The sequence below is a fragment of the Ovis aries genome, chromosome 22, assembly GCF_016772045.2.
Source record: "Ovis aries strain OAR_USU_Benz2616 breed Rambouillet chromosome 22, ARS-UI_Ramb_v3.0, whole genome shotgun sequence".
In the NCBI taxonomy this organism is placed as follows: domain Eukaryota; kingdom Metazoa; phylum Chordata; class Mammalia; order Artiodactyla; family Bovidae; genus Ovis; species Ovis aries.
In genome coordinates, this window is record NC_056075.1 from 1,899,999 (window position 1) to 1,927,341 (window position 27,343).

Sequence of the window (27,343 nt, forward strand, 5' to 3'; positions counted from 1 at the left end):
TCACCCTACTTATTTAACTTATATGCAGAGTACACCATGTGAAATTCCTGGCTGGATGAAGCACTAGCTAGAATCAAGATTGTTGGGAGAAATATCAATAACCTCAGGTATGCAGATGACTCCATCCTTATGGCAAAAAGCAAAGGAGAACTAAAGAGCCTCTTCATGAAAGTGAAAGAAGAGAATGAAAAAACTGGCTTGAAACTCAAAATTCCAAAAGCTCAAATCATGGCCTCCAGTCCCATCACTTCATGGCAAATAGATGAGGAAACTATGGAGACAGTGACAGACTTTATTTGGGTGGGCTCAAAAATCACTGAAGCTGGTGACTACAGCCATGAAATTAAAGACACTTGCTCCTTGGAAGAAAAGCTATTACCAACCTAGACAGTGTAGTAAAACACAGAGACGTTATTTTGCCAAAAAAAGATCAGTCTAGTCAAAGCTATTGTTTTTCCAGTAGTCATGTATGGATGTAAGAGTTGGACCATAAAGAAAGCTGAGCACTGAAGAATTGATGCTTTCAAACTTTGGTGTTAGAGAAGACTCTTGAGAGTCCTTTAGACTGCAGGGAGATCAAGCCAGTCAATCCTAAAGGAAATCAGTCTTGAATATTGATAGGAAGGACTGATGCTGAAGATAAAATCCAATACTTTGGCCACCTGATGTGAAGAACTTATTCATTAGAAAAGACCCTGATGCTGGGAAAGATTGAAGGCAGAAAGAGAAGGAGACAACAGAAGATGGGATGGTTGGATGGCATCACCAGCTCAATGGACATGAGTTTGAGCAAGCTCTGGGAGTTGGTGATGGACAGGGAAGCCTGGCATGTGGAAACCCATGGGGTCACAGTCAGATGTGTCTACATGACTGAACTGAACTGATGCACTTCTGACTATTCACTTCCTTAATTCAAATATTCAAAGTGAGTAAGAACCCTGAGAAACTATAAGAAATACTAACAGGACATTAGAGACTATATTATGCTATAAAACTGAGTGAAATTCTCTGAAACCTAAGACAAAAAACACATAAAGTAGAAGACAAACTAGAAGAGCAAAACTTTGCAGGTATATATTCTTCAAAATATGACAGTGAAAGTACAAGACCCAGTATAGGAAAACTGAATTATAGCTATAAGCAGAGCAAAGGGTTTGAATGTGTTACTCATACCATACTTCTCACTCTATCTGTTCAAAAATATTCTTTATACTTCACAGGTGATGTTTTCCTATAATTAGTTTTTTACTAAACATTAACAAGTCAAAAAATTTAGAATGTTTTAAAAATATAATATTGGTCAGATATAATGTAGACTGTGATAGTTTGAATATTAGATAACAGTGCTATTATTTTTCTCAGAATAAATGAATAAATACATTAACAATGTATCACTAACAACCGTGGTATATTAGAACATAACATTACTTTAGAATAAATAAAATATAGTGCTCAAATTCAATAAAATATACTTATAATTAAATAATGGTATAGATTGTTAAATTTAAATTAACATATATAATTAATCAGAAACTTATTTATAGATAGTTAATATGATAAATGTGCATAGAATAGTAATTTGAATGATGCTTCCAAAATTAGTTACATCCTTTTAGACCTGTATGGAATGAAAAAAAACTGTTCTTGATCTTTGCACTACTATTTTAGAAAGTATGAAATCTGGAATATAAAATATCTTTCGTTTTAGCTAAAATGATTAAATTGTCCTTTAATTCCCATTTAAATTTAAATGAATGACTTTAATTTTTGATTCACTGCTTCATAATATAGAATTCACAATTACTCACTATTTATAGTTCCTCTCAGGCAAAAAGCCTGTCTAATTTTATGATACAGATTATCTGTAGTGGCTATATGCATCAGCATGGGTAGGTTTATTTCACATATTAATGACTCTAAATTCTTAAAATAAGTTTATTTCCTACTAGGGCTATGTAAGAAATAAATGGGTCTGAACTCAGACACATTTTAAAACATACTTCCAAAATCATCTCAGCAATAGGAAGAAAGATGGTAAATCTCGTTCTGAATCTTAAAGCTACAGTCCAGAATTGACACTTCTGCTAACCTTTCGCTTGGGAAAAAAAGGTCACACGACTATATTTAACTTCAGAGGGAGCTGCTGCTGCTGCTAAGTCGCTTCAGTCGTGTCCAACTCTGTGAGACCCCATAGACAGCAGCCCACCAGGCTCCTCCGTCCCTGGGCTTCTCCAGGCAAGAACACTGCAGTGGGTTGCCATTTCCTTCTTCACTGCATGAAAATGAAAAGTGAAAGTGAAGTCGCTCAGGCTGTCAGACTCTTCGCGACCCCATGGACTGTAGCCTACCAAGCTCCTCCATCCATGGGGTTTTCCAGGCAAGAGCACTGGAGTGGGGTGTCATTGCCTTCTCCATTAGAGGGGGCACACAGGAACAATTCTTCCAAATAATAAATGAGTTATTTTCCAACTTTAGTGAGATATAGTTGAAATATAGTGTTGTGTTAGTTTAAATTATGAAGTATTGATACACATTCTTTGCAAAATTATTACCATGATATATTAACTAAAATGTACCTCACATCACATAATTACTGTTTCCTTTTTTATGGTGAGAACATTTACAATCTTTTCTGTTAACAACTTTTAAGTTCATGATACAATATTATTAACTATAATCACTATGCTGTACATTAGATTCTCAGGACTTATTCATCTTATAATTGCAAGTCTGTAACTTTGACCAACATCTCTCCATTTCCTCCACCCTCCAAACCCTAGTTACCACTGTTCTAGTCTCTGTTTTTGAGCTCTATATTTTAGATTCCACATATAAGGGATACTTTGAAGAATTTGTCTCTCTCCATCTAACTTATTTCACTTATAATGTCTTTAATGTCCAATTTTTGTTGCAAAGGGAAGAATCTCCTTCTTTCTAATGATTCATATATATATATATAATACATATATTATATAATATATATTATATATTTATATAATATATATATTTATATATATAATATATAAATATATAAAAAATTTATATATATATAAATTTATGTAATATATATATATATAACATATATATAACTTTTTTATCCATTCATCTATCGAGTCAGTGATGCCATCCAGCCATCTCATCCCCTGTTGTCCCCTTTAGGGACATTGTTTCCATATTTAGGCTACTGTGAGTAATGCTGTAATGAGCATGGGGTTGCATATAACTCATTGGTTTCTGTTTTCATTTCCTTTGGACATATGCCCAGAAGTTTTAGGCATTGCTGAAACATATGGTAGTTCTATTTTTAATTTTTTGAGGATCTTTCAGATTTTTTTTTTTTGCCATGCAGTACAGCATGTGCAATTTTAGTTGCTCAACCAGGGATTGAACACATGTTCCCTGCAGTGGAAGAATGGAATCCTAACTACTGGACCACCAGGAAATTTCTGAGGAACCTCCAGACTATGTCTCATAGTGGCTGCAACAATTTACATTCCCACCAGCAGTGAACAAGGATTCTCTTCTTTTATACCATCTCCAATACATGCTATTCTTATCTTTTTGATGATAGTCACTCTAACAGGTGTGAGGTCATATCTTATTGTGTTTTTGATTTGCATTTCCCTGATGGTTATGACCAATTTAGATAGCACATTCCAAAGCAGAGACATCACTTTGCTAACAAAGGTCCATCTAGTCAAGGCTATGGTTTTTCCAGTAGTCATGTATGGATGTGAGAGTTGGACTGTAAAGAAAGCTGAGCACTGAAGAATTGATGCTTTTGAACTGTGGTGTTGGAAAAGACTCTTGAGAGTCCCTTGGACTGCAAGGAGATCCAACCAGTCCATTCTGAAGGAGATCAGTCCTGGGATTTCTTTGGAAGGAGTGATGCTAAAGCTGAAACTCCAGTACTTGGGCCACCTCATGCAGAGTCAACTCATTGGAAAAGACTGTGATGCTGGGAGGGATTGGGGGCAGGAGGAGAAGGGGGCAACAGAGGATGAGAGGTCTGGATGGCATCACTGACTCAATGGATGGAAGTTTGAGTAAACTCCGGGAGTTGGTGATGGACAGGGAGGCCTGGTGTGGTGCAATTAATGGGGTCACAAAGAATCGGACATGACTGAGCGACTGAACTGACTGATCCGTATAAAATGACTTAAGTTTTGTCGTAATATTAGAAGGCATATGGAATGTTACTGCTTTTTTTTTTTTATGATCACAAGGAGGCTACTATTTTTTTTATTGGAAACTCAATCTCTCTATATACACAATATTGCATAAATTTTAAGTGGGTTGACAATTATAGTAACAATACAAATTCATGGACATTTACCTAAAGCTGCTGCTGTAGGTTTTGGTACATTTTGTGCCAGGTACCTTACTAAACATGACAAACATAAAGGAACTCAGCTACCTTAATTCATAAGAACAGGCTTTCAAAAGAAGCAAATATGTCATCTCATAGAATATTTAATAAATTCAATCCAGGAAAACTGATAACTAAAGAACAAAAGGAAGACTGTTAAAGAAAGGATGGTGATAAAAATGTTAGGTTAAAACATTAGGCTTAAAATTTTAGCAATTGTACTTAAGATCCAGAAAGTGTACACACAGTGGGAATTACAAGAAAAGATCTCCATGTTCTGCTTCACAATTACTATCATGTTCTGAAGGAACAATTCTGGGTTGCTATGGTGTCCTCTTCCCTGCTAGTATGAACTACTCTTCTCAGTCCTAGTGAAACAAGGTGGTAATTCACATAAATGTGTTTTAAAATAAGATTCTTCTCATTCAAAATAAAATAAAGCTAAATATCATCTCCAAATTACAAGGAAATCTAATCAAAATGTTGACAAGATAAAGAAGCCAGATCACCCATTTACCCCCACTGACTGCCTCAGAGCACAGAACTGGTGTGGCACCTACAAGAGAGGAGGTGTGAGTGGTCCTCACTTTGCCCCTACCCAGCCTGCAGTGTTGGGGGGAACAAAAGCCCTTCAGCATCCCTGGGGTTTTCTTCCCCAGGTAAAGATTGAGGGAATAGATTAGATGGCTTTTAAGAGAACTTCCTGCTTTTTTTTTTTTTTTTCCAGGCCTTGACATGTAGTTTGTTGGGATCTTATTTCTTTGACCAGGGATTGAACCCATGTCCCTTGTAGTGGAAGCATCCAATCATACTTAGTGGACCAGCAGGCAAGTCCCTTAAGAGACTCCAAGAGAAAGGATCTAAGTCAGCTTGACATCTCACCTGTGGGCAGACACATAGGGTGGCAAAATAAATGGACTTAAAAACAGTTGGGTGAAGTGTTTATCTTCTGATCTCATCTTTTGGAACTATTGGGCACTGGAGTTCAAGAAATGTTTGTCCAATATCTAATCTAATGGCTGGATTGCTACAGAATAATAAGGGAATGAGACATCTGACACTGAATTTTGGATAAAAAATGTAGGAACACTATGCCAAGTCTAGGGAGAAAAACGGTTCACCATCACATGACACCAGGAATCAAGACTTCCTGCCTCGGAATTTCAAAAGTCATTAATCTTCTTGGGAGATGTACCCTCAACTCTCAAAAGATCCACCAACTCACAACTGTTAAGAATACGTTTTCATGTCAATGTATATCAATGTATGGCAAAACCAACACAGTATTGTAAAGTAAAAAAAATAAAAATAAAAATAAAGAATACATTTTCTGAAATCCTCCCAGGAAGGCAATTGCCATGGAACTAGTTCTAAGAGAAAGGATGCAGGAAGGAGAATTTAGCTTTTTCTTTACTGATCAGAAAGATTACCCAAAGATTACCCAAAATGGATTCTCATTTTCTGTCCCATATAAAGAACAAAAGTATCAGTTCTTCTGGAATCTAACATACTGGCTTCGTTCTCAAATGCATCACTTTATTTTCCTTGTGAGGCATCCATACATTACACACCTTAACCACGTGACAGCCACATGATTTCTTCAATAAGCCTTAGAGTTTCCAGAGCTCTCCTGGGGCCTGCAGCCCAAGTAGTTCTGAGGAGTCAAATGTTAAAGCTTTCTCCACAGCAACAAGTTCCTTTGATGTTTGGGTTACTGAACACAAACTCACTGGATAATTTGTCTTCAACATAGTCCATTTCTGTTTCTAACAGTTTGTCAGCTGTGCTTTCTTCTCAATGAACACTCTGACGCCATCTTGAATAACTTCTTCATTAGAGTCTCCTTTTATCTTCGTATATTCTAAAGTGTAGGAATGCCATTACAATCCCTGGTTCAGACACCAACATGTTCAGGCTTATCTTTAAGAAGTCGTTTTATCTTCTTTACTGCTGAAGGTGTCAGGGTGAGGGCAGCCCAGGAGGCTGCCACTTCCTCTTGCTCACAGCTGGGAACCTGGCCCAGACTAAGGAAGTTGACATCCTCGCCATCCTGGTACCCCATTGTCTAGGGCTGGAGCTCCGCAGTCTCAGCCTCTCTCCATGGACAACATGGGCACACTGTGAACTAAGTAACTTCACCACAAAACCTAATATAAAATTCATGTTAATTGTTGTTTAAACATTTGATAGAATGAAACAGAATTGAGCACCTATTTTTAAGAGTATTTTGGAGGGAAGGCCAGCAGTATCTGAAGTAATTTGCTCTTGTGCTTGCTCCTGTGCTACCAATCAGAAACCATGCTTGTTTAAAACAAGAGACTGCAAAACTATGTGATTGTGTGACCTAGAGACCACACTGAAGGCCCATTTACTTTCTATAACCTTTAAGCAAATTTTTAAAAAATGACTGAAAGTCCCATTCATCTTTAAAGAACCACCTAGTGTGTGTTAAGTTGTTTCAGTTGTGTCCAACTCTTTGTGACCCCATGAACTATAGCTCACCAGGCTCCTCTGCCCATGGGGATTCTCTAAGTGAGAATACTAGAGTGGGTAACCTATCCCTTCTCCAGGGGACTGCCTAACCCAGGGACTGAACCCCTATCTCTTATGTCCCCTACATTGAGAGGCAGGTTCTTTACCACAAGTGCCACCTGGGAAGCCCCCAAAACTACAGGGTTGTAAGAGAAAATCAGTGATTGCCAAGGGTGGGATGGGGGAGAAATGAAGAACCACCTAAAGTGTATTCTAAACCATTCAGCTTTGTGCATGAAAAGCCCCTAGTTTTAAGCATATATTTCACTTTTGCAGACAATAGTACTATTATGGCAAAAGAGAGATACACATTGAATGTAAATATGAAGAGTTTTTCCTGCCTTGTTTTGAATATGGTCAATAAGAACCAATAGGATTTTCCATAGTTCTGATAAGTAGCACCTTACTGCTTATAATTGGGATTAGAGAAAGAACATATACAGAGAGGATAGAATTAGTAACAGACCTAAAAGAGGTAAATATACCAGGAACTCTACCAGATTTCCATTATATTGTTGACTGCAGCCTTTCATACCCTCCTTCTTCCTTAACCTGAAAATTATCTGATTTTTTAGGATTAAGTGTTGACATTACTTCATCTAGTCCTACAACCTTTAAGACTAGGATAGGGTCTGTAATTATTAAACTCATAAAGCCTTGGGTTTTTTTATTATGTATGACCAACTATACTGATCACATAATATTATAATTGTCTTTTTTCAAAGGACAGCATTTGCTCATCAGTGTCTCCTGCTTAAGCTGCATGGTGCTTATTTTATTGCAGGCATGTAATAATATTGTATAAATGAATGATTATAAATTAGTCTAGCAGAACTCAGTTGACTGAACTATCAAACATAGCTTTAGAAAAATCTGAATTGGAAAGTAATGACTGTAAAAATAGTCCTTAAAAAGAGGTTACAATGGGGAAAGAACACACTTTCAGAGACTACTATGAATTCTAGTTCACAGTAGTTAAAAGTGAATTTCTGCCTATTTGTGCTCTTGGATATATGTCAGTGGTCAGTTTATTAGGAACTATGATAGCTAAGTTTAATCCTGTGAAATATCAGACAATCTTTTGACAACTCTGGACAAGTTTGCATTTGTAAAAGAAGATATTTTTCTGGTAAATTTCCAGGCTTCTGCTGTGAAACAAAGTTGTAAGAAATATATTTTTTAAAAAAGTATCTTGATTGACAGAGCATAAACAGCCTCTTGATAAAAGTGAAAGAGAAGAGTGGAAAAGTGGGCTTAAAATTCAACATTCAGAAAACTAAGACCATTGCATCCAGTCACATCGCTTCATGGCAAATAGATGGGAAAACTGTAGAAACAGTGGTTGGCTTTATTTTTCTGGGCTCCAAAATCACTGAAGATGGTGACTGCAGCCATGAAATTAAAAGACACTTGCTCATTGGAAGAAATGTTATGACCAACCTAGACAGCATACGAAAAAGCAGAGACATTACTTTGCAGATAAAGGTACATCTAGTCAAAGCTAAGTTTTTCCAATACTCATGTATGGATGTGAGAGTTGGACAATAAAGAAAATTGAGCACTGAAAATTGATGTTTTTCAACTGTGGTGTTAGAGAAGACTCTTGAGAGTCCTTTGGACAGCAAGGAGACACAACAAGTGCATCCTAAAAGAAATCAACCCTGAATATTCATTGAAGGGACTGATGCTGAAGCTGAAACTCCAATACTTTGGCCACCTGATGCCAAGAACTGACTCATCTGAAAAGACCCTGATGCTGGGTGGGATTGGGGTCAGGAGGAGAAGGGGATGGTAGAGGATGAGATGGTTGGACGGCATCACCAACTCAGTGGACATGATTTTTAGTGGACTCTGGCAGTTGGTGATGGACAGGGAGGCCTGGCGTGTTGCAGTTCATGGGGTCACAAAGAGTTGGACACGACTGAGTGACTGAACTGAATTGAACTGACATATCTATATGAAGAAAAGATAAGGATTCTGCAAATATCACAGGAGACATTACATTTAAATATATTAAATTCAACAACTATTTGTGTACAACTAGTAAACTTTGTACTCAAAAGTATCCAGACATGCTTATAGCATCTTAAAAGGATTTGCAAAAGTTAGATACAGATGTGACTTATAGGATTACCTCACTGATATGAGCTGTGCTGCTATTAAAGCAAACACATACTGTAACATATTCCCATAAAGAATCTTATCACAAAGCCCATAAATGTTTTACTCTACAAAAGCACTGAAGCAAAATGCCTGAATGTAGTGTGACATTTAAAATATAAACGTTTATTTCTTGTTTAAATGGCTTAGTTGGTTAAATATTTTAGTCATCATTTTTTATCTTCCCAGAGCTTGAATTCTTGCTTATTTGTGTTCACCATCAAGTTAAACAAGTAAGCATTTCATTGTTGGACATCTTTACATTTTTAATATTCTTCCTATTATTGTTATAAATAGTCTTTTTAATTATCCTTGTCTAGTTATTTTTTCTTTCCTATGCTAAAATTTTTAAAAAGTGTTTTATCATTAGTATCAATATTCTGCCTTTCTTAATTGCTTAGTTGTGATCATATGTCCACAAAAAATAGGTAGACCAATTAATTTCAGGAAACTTATAACCTGAAAGTTAAAGTGTCAGTCGCTAAGTCATGTCCGACTCTGCAACCTCATAGACTGTAGACTGCCAGGCTCCTTTATCCATGGGATTCTCCAAGCAAGAATACTGGAGTGGGTTGCCATTCCCTTCTCCAGGGTATCTTCCTGACCCAGGGATCGAACCTGGGTCTCCTGCCTGCAATGCAGGCATCTGAATCACAGGGAAGCCTGCCTAAATATATAATTTAAGTAAGCCCGATTTGTTTGCTAGACTCTTCTCTCCTCTGTGGAGGAAATGTTTTTTTTTTTTTTTTTTCCTAGCCTATGAATACAAGCAGAAAGTTTGTCCATGCATTCTTTCTTGATGATATATTCCCTGGGCTGTTCTTCTAATATGGCCTGCTTCCCCTAAACAACAACATAGCTGCTGTAAGTGAATGAAAGTCACTCAGTCTTGTCCAACTCTTTGTAGCCTCATGGACTACATAGTCCATGGAATTCCCCAGGCCAGAATACTGGAGTGGGTAGCCATTCCCTTCTCCAGGGGATATTCTCAACCGAGGGATCAAACCCAGGTCTCCCTCATTGTAGGCAGATTCTTTACCAGCTGAACTACCAGGAAAGCCTGAACATAACTGCTAGGTTACCTAAGTAACAAATGTAACCTGTAAGCAATAATGTAATTCTAGGTGTACTTGTCGCGCTTTTGTACATTGAATAGGTGAGATGAGGTGAAGTCGCTCAGTCGTGTCCGACTCTTTGTGACCCCGTGGACTGTAACCTACTAGGCTTCTCCGTCCATGGGATTCTCCAGGCAAGAATACTGTAGTGGATTGCCATTTCCTTCTTCAGGAGATCTTCCCGACCCAGGGATCAAACCCGGGTCTCCCGCATTGGAGGCAGACGCTTTAACCTCTGAGCCACCAGGGAAGTCCGTACATTGAATAGACAAGAAAACAATGCTCTTGTAGATAATTTATTACTCACCAGCACACCAGATATCCTGAATTTTTCACTGGTTTCCCATTCCTCCCAAGTCCTACAGAGTTGATATGGAGGCAGGCCCAGGTGAACACTGAGAACTCAATGGGTATGTGTCTGATAGGAAACCACCAGTCTTATAATGTCACTGTTGTTTGGTCGTTAAGTCATGTCCGACTCTTTTGCGAACCCATAGACAGTAGCCCACTAAGCTCCTCTGTCCATGGGCTTTCCCAGACAAGAATATTTGAATGGATTGCCATTTCCTACTCCAGAGTATCTTCCTGACCCAGGGATGGAACCTGTGTTTCCTGCTTGGAAGGTATATTCTTTACCACTGAGCCATCATGAGCTCCCTAATTTTGTACCTGAACAAGATATTATTTTGTTACTTCGGTCAGGAGTTAAATCTGTTCACTGATCTAAAGTGAGATGCTCTCTCCACCTTTTAAGGCCACTGACTATAAAAAACATACTCAAAAAAACAGTGTAGGATATCTAGAAAAGTTATAATTACCTCTCAACAGTGTGCATGGTGTTGTAGGTCATTACAAGTGGCTCAATAGTAAAGAACCTGCCTGCTAATTCAGGAGATGCAAAAGATGTGAGTTCAGTCCCTAGGTTGGGAAGATTCCATGGAGAAGGAAATGGCAACCCACTCCACTATTCTTGCCTGGAAAATTCCATGGATAGAGGAGATTGGTGGGTTGCAGTCCATGAGGTCCCAATGAGTCAGACATGACAGAGCACACACAAATACACACCCTCTAGTAAGACTGGCCACTGAGGAATATCAGTATACATATTTCAAATAATATAACAATGCCAATATGGACACTAGTAACCACTGATTGCTTTAAAGAATATTGCTCATTTACTGAAACCTGCTGATGTGTAACCAAGATGGCAGTTTTGAGAGTGCAGGTATTTCTCTCATTCTTGAAAAATGTTTATGTGAAATAGCAAATGCATGCAAAATGTGAGAAATATAAAATAGCACTGGACAGTTTCTAAAAATACTGAGAAAGCATTTTCTTAAAACATACAAAGTCATTATGTGTGAGTGCCTCCATGAAATTGCAACATCATAACTGATACAATTTTAAAATTCAAGATTTAAAGATATCACTATATTTTGAACTTCACCTTGGTCACCTACATTAGAGCACAAGAGAGCCCAAGAACTTGGTGGAAACATCATAACAGTCAAGGAACCTATAGAGATTGTGTTGGTCAAATTTACTTGTGCTTCCACTACCCTCAGCTTAAAGTGGACACTTATTTAGTACTGTAAGTAGTCAGTGTAGCCTCTGCAGAAGAAATTAGCAGGTGAAAATGCTGAAATATTCTTTTTTAACTTTAATACCAAACCTTTGAAAATGCCACCACAATGCTTTAAATTTATATAATTGTGCTAGTGCTCCTCAGTACATGAGTACATTTTATATTTTAGTCCTCTATCTCCAATGTTCATTCTATGTTAATGATATTCTGCTTCAGTCTTGGCTTTGGCTGAATAGAAAATTTAACACTTATCTATCCAGTATTTGGTCAAGGTGGCTCCATTTTATTTAAAAACATTTCTTTGTTGAGGGGTTAGAGCAATTTTAGACAGGAATTACAGTGTAGGAAGCTAAAGGTTAAGGTTTTGACTGATATGGTCTTTCTATGATTTCAGAGATCACAGAAAGTCCTCAGGAGAATTTTATTTTGTCCTAATCTGACTTTTTTTGTCTTCAGTTTGGACAATACCTCTTCAAGGCCCTTGATCTGAAACTCCAATCCCTTCTCTTTAATAAGAAATACCCTTTTTGGAAATTACTTGTAGGATCTGCACAATAGTCCAAATTTGGGCTACACAAAATCAAGAAACATTCAATATTTATAATGTCTGATCCTGAGTTTCACGGTTATTGTGGTGAGGCGGGAGTAGAAATAGGGTAAGAAAGATAAATTATTTCTATCTCATGAGTCAGAGAAATGCATTTTTTTTAATTCAAGCATCCTTTTCAATACTCTCTCTAGGCTATAGACCTACTAATTCTTTACTACTGATGTATTGGCCTCCCTGGTGGCTCAGTAGTAAAGAATTTGCCTGCAATGCAGGAGATGCAGATTAAACTCCTGGGTTAGGAAGATCCCCTGGAAGAGGGCATGGCAATCCTCTCCAGTATTCTTGACTGGAGAATCCCGTGAACAGAGAGCCTTGTGGGCTACAGTCCATAGGATCACAAAGAGTAGGACAAGACAGTATGCATGCATGTACTGATGTATTAAAATAATAATCTACTAATAATAACTTTCATTGCAAGGACAAACATCAATTTTTAAGAGACAGTGAAACATTAGCTCATAATGACCAAACTTACTCCTTTAATAGGAAACCTTCTTTGTTTGTCTTTGAAGCCATTGTGTTCTCCTGAAAGTTTTATTTCCTATTCTTCCTATGGCTTAGAAGTATCATAAAGGAGGTATATAAGAGTTTACTATTACTTTTATTGGGTCTCAGAGATGTACTGTAATCTATTCTGTCCTTTTGTGCCAAAGTCTTCCTTTGAGAGAAAGGAAAGAAATGATGGTGATTATCAAAACACTCCACCTTTGATCTATAGATACATGGTTATACACCTGTCTTGTCATTAGGTCTCATAGCATATAGGCATGTAGGAAAAGAGAAAAAAGTTTGAAAAAGAAAAAATGAAAATTCATATATCTTGGTATTTCAGATAATTTTATTTCATCAGGATTCCCAAAGATAAATGGTTTGTAGGGTCCCTCATGAGGTATGGAGGAAAAATTTATATTCTTTTTCAATTGGATCTCTATTGCCAGACTTTAAAATATGGGATAAGATCCGCTATGTCCAGTTTTTCATGGTGATTTGCCAAAATAAGGGCCTCTGTAAGAAACATGAAGCTAGTTCAACTCTTGCTCTCCCAATATTGAAATCTCAGTCTAAGGATCCTCTTGAATTCCTCTGCCAAGAGTAGCTATCTCTCCTAAGTACCAGCACCTTCTATGCTTTCAGATTCTTCACCTTCCTATTAGATGCTTCTTCCTTTTCCCAACAGATGAATACCTTCCTGAACTCTCCCACCTCTGTCTCTTTGTATGCCTCCCGACAAAAACTAGTCCAATGCACACTCAATGCAGCACACCAGACCCTGAAATCAATAAGCTATTGATGTCCCCAATGGAGGGGGTGGACTGACCACAGTACATACCCTTCTCTTCCTCAGATCTATGATTGCTCCAAGGGTTTGAGGAAAGATCCCACCCAAGGGACTCCTGAACTTTGTTCAGGGAATATTCCACACTTATTTTCCCACTGGGGTGGATGTTCAAACCCTCCTAAACATGTTATTCTCTGGGGAAGAAAAAGAACTAATTATAATTATTGCAAGGGAGGAAGCTGATAAGACTAATAAAAATGATTCAGTGAAGGCTGTATATCAGCTTGGAGTCCAGCCCGTTCTCACAATTGTTTCTGGCTGGGACCACTGAGAGGAAAACAGTCTTTAGCAGCACCTCACACACTTCAGGGATTTTATTCATAAGGACATTCAGTCAACAGGGAAGAAATTCACAAATTGAAGTAGGTTTCAGAAAGTCATCCAGAGATGGAAGGACAATTCCTGGACCTCTCTTGAGTGTCTAAAAGATTGTCTCCAGGCGAATACAAATGTGAACCCAGAGCCAGTGGAGGGCCAAGCCATTCTTAAGTCTCATTTAACTTCCCAGAGTTTCCCAGACATTAGGAAAAAATTATTCAATATACAAATGTTGGCAATAGGGCCTATCATGCCACTTCTCAGCTGGTGTAGTCAACATTTTGCATGTTCAACAACCAGTATCTGGAGGCTGATGCAAAGGAAGATAGATGAGCAGAACAAATTGCCAGTATTCTGGCTTTAGCAATTCAGGGTGACTTGACCTCCCAGGGGTGACCTCCCCTCATGCCACCTGTCCTGAAGGAACCCAGTAATATGGAAAAACTGTCCAGGGTTTCAAAGGCCACCTGCACAGTGGAGAGAAAGTCTTAAAGCCAATGTACACACTGCACAGATGAGGGTAATTGCCACCAGCGAAGTCCCATTGGAAAGGGAAATGCCCCAAATGTCTCAGAAAGAAATTAAGCAGACTGTCATGACCTGATTCATCCACACTGGTTTCACCCATCAAAGAAAAGTGCTAAGTGACCCAGGGTTCCAAGGAGAACCCTGGAAATATCCCAAGGAACCTAGGCTCAACCTGACCATTAGGGATGAAAAGGTTGACTTTTTAGTGAACACAGGGGGACTAACAAGGCAGAATGACCAATGGTAAATATAAGATAGTGGGAGTGAAAGGAAAGCCACAGGAGAGCAACCTTATAGAGCAACTTGAGTGTGATTTGAAAGGGAAAGGATTATCTCATCATTTCTTATATGTTCCAGAATGTTGAATTCTGCTAAGAAGAAGAGACTTACTATATAAATTGGTATCTACAATTTATCTCAGAGACAAAAACCTTACCATCTATATACCTAAGACTCTCTTCCATTATATAACTCTTTTGCTACCACTCTCTGTGAAGGATAATGGCCTGATTAATCTTGAAGGGATTTAATCCCTCAATATGGACAAATGAACAATAGGCAGAGACATGAGATCCCCCTCGTCAAGCTTTGACCTGACTCCAGTCACCCAAATATAAAGCAATACCCTGTGGACTAAGAATGCTGCCTGCCATATCAATAAAAAAAGAATGTCACAGCATCAGCAATTGTCATAAGGGAACTCAGGATGGAAGCAAGGAATGCCTGCCATCTAGCAGTCCTCAGACTGCAGCCACCCACAGTGGTGTAGCTTGAGTAAACTAAAGATGAGGAAACACAGACTACTGGCCCCAGATAGCTGAGATTCATATCAAAGGAATAATAAATCAGTGAGCCCAGACTCTTGCAACATCATACATAGAAAGACACGAGATTCCTTAACTTGAGGTATCTTGTTTTCTTTATGCACAATAACATTTTGACATTCTGACTACCTGTCCTTTGTTGCAAAAACTAGATATCCTAGCTCCACTCTTGCCTCCTCAGAGTAGTTTTCTTAGTGCTGTCTGAGATGCTGGCTCCAAGACTTGAAGTCATAAAAATTAGAATGTCTGTGCAGTAAAACATGACTTTTAACTTGTAGGTTCTTCATTTTTCTTCAGTCAACAGCTTTTTTAGGGAGGCATTGAACCTATTGTAGAAAGCTTACTCAAACAAGAGCTTCTTAGACCCTGTCTGTCCCCTTGCAACCCTATCTTGCAAATTTAAAAAAAAAAAAAAAAGAAAGAATTGCCAGCTTACTCAGCTTCCTTGAGCTGTAAATAAAGCTACTAAGGATTCACCCAGTGGTACCCAACAGATACACCATTTTCTCTACTCAACCCTGGGAGAATCTGATATTCCATGTTAGATTTAAAAGATGCCTTCTCTTGTGTGCTCTTAGCTCTGGAATCTTAATACATTTTTTGCTTTTGAATGGCAGGATCAGATAGCAGGGGAAAACAACAGTTGTACTGGACAGTTCTGCCTCAGGGATTTAAAACTTTGCCAACATTTTTGGAAAAATTTTTGCTGAGGATATGACCTTGAGTTAGAACAAGGGACTAAATTTCAATATGAGGATGACATTCTAATCATCAGCCCCACCTAAGAACTTTCTGAATATAATATATTTACACCGTAAGTCATCTGGCAAAGAGAGGATATAAAGTTTCAAACAAAAAGATTAAATCTCCCTCCAGTGGGTAGAATGTGCACACAAAATCTGCAGAACTTTATGCTTGAAGAACTATGGATGAAGGTTTGTGACACTGTATAGAAGACAGTGATCAAGACCATCATCAAGAAAAAGAAAAGCAAAAAGGAATAATGTTTGTCTGAGGAGGTCTTAAAAATAGCTAAGAACAGAAGAAAAGCTAAAGGCAAAAGAAAAAAAGAAAGATATACCCATTTGAAAGGGTTCCAAAGGATAACAAAGAGCGATAAGAAAACCTTCCTCAGTGCAAATAAATAGAAGAAAGCAATAAAATGGGAAACACTAGGGATCTCTTCCAGAAAATTGAAGATATCAATTGAAGATTTCATGGGCACTATAAAGGACAAAAATGGTATGGACTCAACAGAAGCAGATGATACTAAGAAGAGGTAGCAAGAACACACACAAAAAACTATACAAAAATGATCTTCATGACACAGATAATCACAATGATGTGATCACTCATCTGTAGTGAGACATCCTGGCATGAAAATCAACTGGGCCTTAGGAAGCATCACTATGAACAAAGGTAGCAGACGTCATGGAATTCCAGCTGAGCTATTTCAAATTCTAAAAGATGATGCAGTGAAAGTGCTTCCCTCAATATTCCAGCAAATTTGGAAAACTCAGCAGTGGCCACAGGACCGGAAAAGGTCAGTTTTCATTCCAGTCCTAAAGAAGGGCAATGCCAAAGAATGTTCAAACTACCACACAATGGCACTCATCTCACACACTAGCAAAGTAATGCTCGAAATTATCCAAGCCAGGCTTCAACAGTATGTGAACTATGAATTTCCAGGTGTTAAAGCTGGATTTAAAAAATGCAGAGGAACCAGAGATCAAAATGCAAACATCTGCTGGATCATAGAAAAAATAAGAGAGTTTCAGAAAACCATCTATTTCTGCCTTATTGACTATGCCAGAGCCTTTGATTGTGTGGATCACAACAATCTGTGGAAAATTCTTAAAGAGGTGGGAATACCAGACTACCACACCTGCCTCCTAAGAAATCTGTATGCAGATCAAGAAGCAACAATTAGAACCAGATATGAGACAACAGACTGGTTCCAAATTCGGAAAGGAATATGTCAAGGATGTATATTGTCATCTTGTTTATTTTACTTATATGCAGAGTACATCATGTGAAATGCCAGGCTGGATGTGGCACAGGCTAGAATCAAGATTACCAGGAGAAATATGAATAACTTCAGATACACAGATGACACCACACTTATGGTAGAAAGTGAAGGAGAACTAAAGAGCCTCTTGATGAAAGTGAAAGCGAGTGAAAAATTTGGCTCAAAACTCAACATTCAGAATACTAAGATCAAGGCATTTGGTCCCATCACTTCATGGCAAATAGGTGGGAAAACAATAGAAACAGTGACAGACTTCTTTTTGGGAGGGTGGGAGGCTCCAATATCAGGGCAGATGGTGACTCCAGCCATGAAATTAAAAGACGCTTGCTCGTTGGAAGAAAAGCTATGACCAAACTAGACAGCATATTAAAAAGCAGAAACATTACTTTGCCAACAAAGTCCATTTAGTCACAGCTATGTTTTTTTCAGTAGTCATGTATGGATGTGAGGTGGACTATTAATAAAGTTGAGTGCCAAAGAATTGATGCATTTGAACTCTGGTGTTGGAGAAGGCTCTTGAGAGTAACTTGGACTGCAAGGAGATCAAACCAGTCAATCCTAAAGGAAATCAGTCCTGAATATTCATTGGAAGGACTGATGCTGAAGCTAAAGCTCCAATAATTTGGCCATCTGATGAAAAGAACTGTCTCATTTGAAAAGACCTTGATCCTGGGAAAAGATTGAAGGCAGGGAGACTAGGAGATTACAGAGGATGAGATGGCTGTTGGATGGCACCACCAACCCGATGGACATGTGTTTGAGTAAACTCTGGGAGTTGGTGATAGACAGAGAGGCCTGGTATGCTGCAGTCCATGGGGTTTCAGAGTTGGATACAACTGAGCGACTGAACTGAACTGAACTGACCAAATCCTCACCAGTTGTACTGTGTGCTTAGTTGCTCAGTCATGTCCGACTCTTTGCAATCCCATGGACTGTAGCCCTCCAGGCTTCTCTGTCCATGGGGATTCTCCTGGCAAGAATACTGGAGTGGGTTGCTATGCCTTCTTCCAGGGCATCTGCCCAGCCCAGGGATTGAACCCATGTCTCCTGCAGTGCAGGTGGATTCTTAACCATCTGAGCCACCTCAGGTCATGAGTCTAATGTGTCCTCCTTTGCCTGGCAGACAATTAAAGCTATTCTTTTCTACTTCACCTGAAACTCTGTGATTCAAACGGCATCAGGACACAGAAGCCACATTTTTGGTATCACTGCCACTTCCAACCCCTTTTAAAGGAAAGGATGGTTGCAGATTAATAATCCACTGGTCCAAGTAATGCTTCTAGACAACCATCTGTGACTCTAAGGCTCTGTAATGTCCTTAAACCTGTTCTACTTCAAACAGGTCCAAAATTGACTTATAAGTGTAAAGAAGTTATGAAAGAAATATACTCCAGCAGCCTGACCTAAAGATCTATAGTGAGAATACATAATTGAAATGGTTCATTGGTGAGAGTAGTTTTGTGAATGAGAGAAAAGGCAGTTTATATTGCAGTAGGTTTCCATCACAGAAGTGGTGGAAGCTAAAGCTTTGTCCTCAGGCTATTCTTCCCAGAATGCCAAACTAATTGCCTTAATCAGAGCAGTAGAACTAGGGAAAAGATTTTTCAATATTTACATTGACTATAAATGTGCCTATTCAATCCTACAGGCCCTTGAGGCCAACACGAAGGAAAGAGGATTGCTGATCTCAGGAAATAAAAAGACTAAGAATGGGGAGGAAATTATGTAGCTTTCAGAGGCAACACTTCTGCCACAGGAGGTGGAAGTTATTCACTAGAGGCCAACAAAATGGAGAAACAGAAATAATGAAGAACTAACAGAGCTGATATGGCAGCGACACAAGCAACAGAGGATGGGATCATACTTCAACTGCCACTCTTATTGGCTCTCCCAGACCCTAACTCCTACACTTCCATATATACACTAGAAGAAAGGAAAAAAGATTTTGAAATGCAGTTATTTTATTGTACTCACTTTGTGTGTGTGTGTGTGTATGTGTGTGTGTGTGCGTATTTTCTTTTTTTTTAATTTTTTTTTTATTTTTACTTTATTTTACTTTACAATACTGAATTGGTTTTGCCATACATTGACATGAATCCACTTTGAAATGCAGTTACCCCAGAATACCCAGGGTGGATTGTTAATAGTCATGGGCAGCAGTTCTTCCCATCAGTCATGGCACTCCAAGTCCTCAGAGAAGCTCATCAGAGCACACATTACAGGCAGGAGGCTCTATATCAGTGGTTATTAATGATTCAACAAATCCATGACTACTCCCAATTACCACTGAGATTCCCATGTAGTGCTAGTGGTAAAGAACACCCTGCCAATGAAGGTGACACAAGAGACATGGGTTTGATCTCTGAGTTGGGAAGATCCCCTGGAGGAGGAAATGACAACCCACTCCAGTAGTGGATCATAAAGAGAGTTGGACCATAAAGAGGGCTGAGCACCAAAGAACTGATGATTTCAAACTGTGATGCTGGAGGAGTCTTGAGTCTTTTGGACAGCTAGGAGATCAAACCAGTCAGTTCTAAAGGAAATCAATTCTGAATATTCATTGGAAGAACTGATGCTGAAGCTGAAGCTTCAATAGTTTGGCCACCCATGGGAAAAAAAACTCATTGAAAAAGACCCTGATGATGGAAAAGACTGAAGGCTGGAGGAGAAGGGGGCAACAGAGGATGAGATGGTTAGATGGCACCATCAACTCAGTGGGCATGAATTGAGCCAACTCTTGGAGATAGAGAAGGGCAGGGACCTCTGGCATGCTGGAGTCTGTGGGGTCACAGACTAAGACACAACTGAGTCATTGAATGACAACCTTAAAGAGGCATTTGAAACTTGTCCTAACTGCCTTCAGCATAACCCTAACACTCACGTCGCCCCCGACCAAGGTCAAGGGAGTAACCCCTACTCATTGTAGAGGCACATTTCCAGGTCAAGAAGGGCAAGTTGATTTTACAATAAAGCCCTGGGCACAAAGACATTTTAGATAGATATTTACTGTTTTTACCTGACATCTTCTCAGCTGAATGGGGGCATTCCACATCATAATTGAGACAACTTCCATAATCATATAAGTCAATTTTATTATAAATCTCCAATCATACATATCTCTATATGGTCTATTGATTCTGTTTCTCTGGAGAACTCTGACTCATACTTATGGAGCTTAAAGGAATTGAGCTATGAGGAAAATTTTTCTCAATTATTTTTCAAATCTCTCTAATTATATTTTGATTCTTCAAAAATAAACTCCCAAATCTCCACTTCCATTCTTGTTGAACTGCCCATCTTATCTTTCTCCTGTATTTCAAGAAATGGATCCCTGTGGACTTTGAGTGATTCTGAGTAATGGGAAAGAGTTAAAAATTAGACTTGATTTCATTATTTCTCTTTTGTGTGTTTGTTTTTTGCATGAGGGAGATGCCCCTCACTTCACAAACATTGCATGTAATATTAATAATACATGCACATGCAATGTTTATTTTTTTAGAGAACACACTCAGTTATTTTATATATTTTGCTGTTGTAACTGGTCTCATAGAGTTTACTGAATTAAATCAATTTTCTTACCCTCTAATTTATTTATTAGAATTCCAGAATTTTCAGAAGAAGAATGTTATTGCTCTTAAAATCATAAGCATGAATGTCAGAGAAGTAAATCTGGGTACAAGAATTACATCAACCCAAATTTCCTCTTTTCATTCTATACCAAACTGATTATCTTCTTAAAAATTAGTTTTATTCTAAATCAAGACTGGATTTTCCATTTTCAGTCCATGGTAGTCAGAAATTAGGGCAACGTTCAAGAAGATAATTGGGAGAAAAGCACCACCTTTTATAAGGTGTACTCTCATACTGACCAATAACACAGCATTTTCTCTCAGTGTTTAACAAAATAAAAATGTGTTGAATTTCTCATTTTCAATCATTCCCTAATAGGATATTAAGTACATAAAGGAAGGAACTTTGTCTCTCTGGTTCCCTGATGAATCCTCATAAACTAGAAGAGAACTTGTATTATATTAAATACAGGCACTTCTTGGTGATATTGAGGGCTCAGTTCCAGAGGACTGCAATCAAGTGAGTATTGCAATAGTGCAAATTGCACATTTTTGGTTTCCCAGTGCATATAAAATTTAGGTTATACTGTAGTCTATTAAGTATGTAAAAGCATCGTGTCTTTTTTTCTTTTAGCATCATGTCTTTAAACACCATGTACATAACATTTAAAAAATAATGTTTTCAGAAAACTGGTGATGACAGACTTGATACATATATGGTGGCCAAAAATATTTATAAAGTATACAACATCTGTAAAGCATAATAAAGCAAAGCAAACAAAAATGAAGTATGCCTGTACTTAATATGTGTTAATGATTGATTCATTGTCTGACAGAATCTATGCAGAATAAATAACGTAAAATTTTGGGAAACTGTAAGTAGCCAGATTCTACTTTGCTAGATGAATCATGGAAGTTTAATCTGAGCAGTACCCCATAGAAGATGAATATGCAATTTGTCATTGATTTTCTCTGCAATTGATAAAACTGACATAAATATAATTGTAGTGTATTTTAACATATAATACAATAATGAAACTAGACAATAATCATCAATAGGCATTGATATCACAAAGAAGTGAAACAACTAGATAGTATTTATCAAATTGTCAACATCCATTGGATTATCAAAAAAGCAAGAGAGCTCCAGAAAAACATCTATTTCTGCTTTATTGACTATGCTAAATCCTTTGACTGTGTGGATCACAATAAACTGTAGAAAATTCTGAAAGAGATGGGAATATCAAACCACCTGACCTGCTTCTTGAGAAACGTGTATGCAAATCAGGAAGCAACAGTTAGAACTGGAAATGGAACAGACTAGTTCTAAGTAGGGAAAAGAGTACATCAAGCCTGTATATTGTCACCCTGCTTATTTAAATTATATGCAGAGTACATCATGAGAAATGCTGAGCTGGATGGAGCACAAGCTGGAATCAAGATTGCCAGGAGAAATATCAGTAACCTCAGATAAGCAGATGACACCACTCTTATGGCAGAAAGTGAAGAACTAAAGAGTCTCTTGATGAAAGTGAAAGAGGAGAGTGAAAAAGTTGGCTTAAAGTTCAGCATTCAGAAGACTAAGGTCATGGCATCTGGTCCCCTCACTTCATGGCAAATAGATGGGGAAACAGTGGAAACAATGTCAGACTTTATTTTTGGGGGGCTCCCAAATCTCTGCAGATGGTAATTGCAAGCATGAAATTAAAAGACGCTTACTCCTTGGAAAGAAAGTTATGACCAAACTAGATAACATATTAAAAATAAGAAAAATTACTTTGCCAACAAAGGTCCACCTAGTCAAGGCTAAGGTTTCTCCAGTGGTCATGTATGGATGTGAGTGTTGGAATATGAAGAAAGCTAAGTGCCAAAGAATTGATGCTTTTTAACTATGGTGTTGGAGAAGACACTTGAGAGTCCCTTGGACTGCAAGGAGAACCAACCAGTCCATCCTAAAGGAAATCAGTCCTGAATTGATTGGAAGGACTGATGCTGAAGCTGAAACTCCAATAATTTGGCCACCTGATACAAAGAACTGACTCATTTGAAAAGGCCCTGATGCTGGGAAAGATTGAAGGCAGGAGGAGAAGGGGATGACAGAGGATGAGATGGTTGGATGGCATCACTGACTCAATGGACATGAGTTTGAGGAAGCTCCAGAAGTTGGTGATTGACAGGGAGGACTGACATGCTACAGTCCATGTGGTCACAAAGAGTTGGACATGACTGAGTGACTGAACTGAACTGAACTCATTGATGTACTTAACGCAAGTATGACATAGTATACCAAAAAGAAAATAAGAAAAAAAGAAAAAAAAAAAACAAACCTGAAACAAATAGACTATATGTAAATCTCACAGTTTAGAGAAAACACAAGCATGGTAGAACATATAAAATGATACTCCAAGAATGCAATTAGTAAAATTCAGAATACAAGAACAATATAGGAAAAATGATCTAAGTTGAATAGCTTATTTAAAACAGAAAAAAGAGGAAAGAAACATTTGTTAAGCAGAGACTTAGCTAAATGCTAGTACATGAACTTTATTTGAAAAAAAAAAAAGAGAAAATTTGAACTCTGGCAACATACTTAATTGTATCAATTACTTATATTTTCCTTCCAGATAAAATATATTACTGGAGTTATGCTATCTTAGAATTAAGCTCAAAACACCTCAGTTTAGAAGCATAAAACAAGTCTGTGGATTTTTTTTTTTCTTTCATAGCTTGGTAATGACTACATGGAGGTTCATTCTCCTATTTATTCTAGTTTTGTTTATGTTTGAAGTTTTTCCACTGAGTGACAAATATAATACTAGCAGTATGATTGCCATTATCTTCATTGGGGAGAAGCCTATTAGGAAACTAGCTGTATAAGAAATTGTCAAATACACACACACACACACACACACGCACACACACACACACACACACACATATATATATATACACACACATAGGCTTCCCAGGTGGCACTTGTGGAAAAGAACCTGACTGCCAATGCAGAAGATGTAAGAGACTTGGGTTCAATCCTACACACACACACACACACACACACACACACACACACACACACACACATGCATGTACATTTATATATAATTTCTGGGCTTCATGAATTATGATTTTGGAAATGCGTAAGTTTTTTTATTATTAAAATAAATTATTCTTTTGGCAATTTTAATGCATTCCCAGAAAATTGAAATTAATTAAATCTAAACTTCCCCATCTAACATCTAGTTTACAGAAAACACAAGAGGCACTGGAACATGTTAAATAACACCCTGAGTATGCGGTCGAAAAAATTCACAATGAGGGGATTTTACAGGAGAATAGATGCAGTATCTTTTAAAATCAGTGTAACAGACAAAAGGCAGTGGTTGAGTAGAGACATCTGTGAAATGCAATATGTTACTGTTTAGTCAATTCAGACACTATTCTCATATCTCTGGGGGAAAAAAAAAGAAACAAAATATTGGAGACTTTTTAAAATTCTGATTATAATCATTCTAACCCTTAATTACCTTGTTTTTCCTTCAATAGAGACATATTTATGATCAAGCCTTAATCTACTGAGTATTATTTGAACTTCAGTAAGCCATATAACCCCAAAGACACACAACACTTAACACAACGTTACTTTTGTAGGAGGTATTTCCTTAGGGGAATCATATGGACTATTTTAGTAATAAACAACCTTGCTTATTACCCAGGAGAAGAGAAACACTTTTTTTTTCCCCCACAATGTCTCAAGGTCTTAGAGAAATGCCCAACATGTAGCAGGCACTTAAGGAATGTTTGTTGAATAATTACAAATATTAAAAAAATGAATCTTCTCATCACTAGTAAGCATGAAACTTCTATAATTGTAGCAGCGGCGCTGTCTTTCTTAGGAAATGAAGTGGTGATCTAATAACTAACATAAGGAAATAAGTATACAAATTAAATACTGCTACATAACAAAAACCTCAAAACTTAATAGTTTGAAGCAACAATAATTCATGTGACTCAGGAGGTCACAGCTCACCTGAGGTTGTTTATATAACCCGAGTTATCAACTGCACTGAATTTAAAAATTATACACAATTTTTATATTAATTTGTAGCTAGTAAAGTGATGATCAAAATTCTCCAAGCCAGGCTTCAGCAATACGTGAACCGTGAACTTCCTGATGTTCAAGCTGGTTTTAGAAAAGGCAGAGGAACCAGAGATCAAATTGCAAACATCTGCTGGATCATGGAAAAGCAAGAGAATTCCAGAAAAACATCTATTTCTGCTTTATTGACTATGCCAAAGCCTTTGACTGTGGAGATCACAATAAACTGTGGAAAATTCTGAGAGAGATGGGAATACCAGACCACGTGACCTCTTGAGAAATCTGTATGCAGGTGAGGAAGCAACAGTTAGAACTGGACATGGAACAACAGACTGGTTCCAAATAGGAAAAGGAGTATATCAAGGCTGTATATTGTCACCCTGCTTATTTAACTTCTATGCAGAGTACATCATGAAAAATGCTGGACTGGAAGAAACAAAAGCTGGAATCAAGATTGCCAGGAGAAATATCAATAACCTCAGATATGCAGATGACACCACCCTTATGGCAGAAAGTGAAGAGGAACTGAAAAGCCTCTTGAAGAAAGTGAAAGTGGAGAGTGAAAAAGTTGGCCGAAAGCTCAACATTCCGAAAACGAAGATCATGACATCCGGTCCCATCACTTCATGGGAAATAGATGGGGAAACAGTGGAAACAGTGTCAGACTTAATTCTTTTGGGCTCCAAAATCACTGCAGATGGTGACTGCAGCCATGAAATTAAAAGACGCTTGCTCCTTGGAAGAAAAGTTATGACCAACCTAGATAGTATATTCAAAAGCAGAGACATTACTTTGCCGACTAAGGTCCGTCTAGTCAAGGCTATGGTTTTCCCAGTGGTCATGTATGGATGTGAGAGTTGGACTGTAAAGAAGGCTGAGCACCGAAGAATTGATGCTTTTGAACTGTGGTGTTGGAGAAGACTCTTGCGAGTCCCTTGGACTGAAAGAGATTCAACCGGTCCATTCTGAAGGAGATCAGCCCTGAGATTTCTTTGGAAGGAATGATGCTAAAGCTGAAACTCCAGTATTTTGGCCACCTCATGCAAATAATTGACTCATTGGAAAAGACTCTGATGCTGGGAGGGATTGGGGGCCAGGAGGAGAAGGGGACGACCCAGGATGAGATGGCTGGATGGCATCACGGACTTGATGGACATGAGTCTGAGTGAACTCCAGGTGTTGGTGATGGACAGGGAGAACTGGCATGCTGCGATTCATGGGGTCACAAAGAGTCGGACCGGAGAAAGCAATGGCAACCCACTCCAGCACTCTTGCCGGGAAGGTCCCATGGATGGAGGAGCCTGGTAGGCTGCTGTCCACGGGATCGCTAGGGGTCAGACACGACTGAGCTACTTCACTTTCACTTTTCACTTTCATGCATTGGAGAAGGAAATGGCAACCCACTCCAGTATTCTTGCCTGGAGAATCCCTGGGACAGAGAAGCACAGTGGGCTGCCATCTATGGGGTCGAACAGAGTCAGACACGACTGAAGCAACTTAGCAGCAGCAGCAAAGAGTCGGACACGACTGAGCAACTGAACTGAACTGATATTTACATTATACTAAATATATTATTCATATTTCAATTTTGTCACTTGTCTCAATGTATTTCATTGTATTTGATTTCCCCTAGTATGCAATTTTCAAATAAATCATTAAAAAGATATGACTGTTAGTTGACCCATGAGCTGAACCTGGGCAATTGGAAGCCTCCTCACTCTCTCCCCTGTCTTTAGAGTGTATGTTCTGCCCACAATAAGAGCTGTTTTAAGGCTGCAGCCATATAGAGAGTACTGTGTTGTTGAGACCATCTGAAAGGTATATGCAGCCCTGTGTATAAACTTTTAAAATTCTGGCATGCAGTTGCACAGATCTGCTCATCTTATGGCCACCCAAGAAAAGTATAAAATATAAGTTTTCTTGCTTGTTAAACCTTCCACCTATCAATCTTGGGTGGTCTGCCCCTTTTGTCTCTTTCAAACCAACACACAAGATCCTGCCTCTAAGTGTCATGTCTCTATTTTAACCTTTAAAGTTTCACACAGCTTTTTTTGTTCCAACAATATTGATATAGTTAAGGATACCTTTTATTGTGGGTCTATCTAAAGCTTTCTCAGTACTAGAATAAGATGCATTTCAGCAGGAGTTCAGTCACTGGGTCAAGAAGATCCCCTGGAGAAGAAATGGCAACCGATTCTAGTATTCTTACCTGAGAAATCCCATGGACAGAGGAACCTGGCAGTCTACAATTATGGGGTTCCAAAAGAGT

At 38.3% G+C, this 27,343-nt stretch overlaps 1 pseudogene; it reads right to left on the reverse strand.

Annotated features, from left to right (window-relative positions):
• Positions 1-6,030: 6,030 nt before the first annotated feature.
• On the reverse strand, positions 6,031-6,409 carry LOC101114914 (iron-sulfur cluster assembly 1 homolog, mitochondrial-like; annotated as a pseudogene).
• Positions 6,410-27,343: the final 20,934 nt, after the last annotated feature.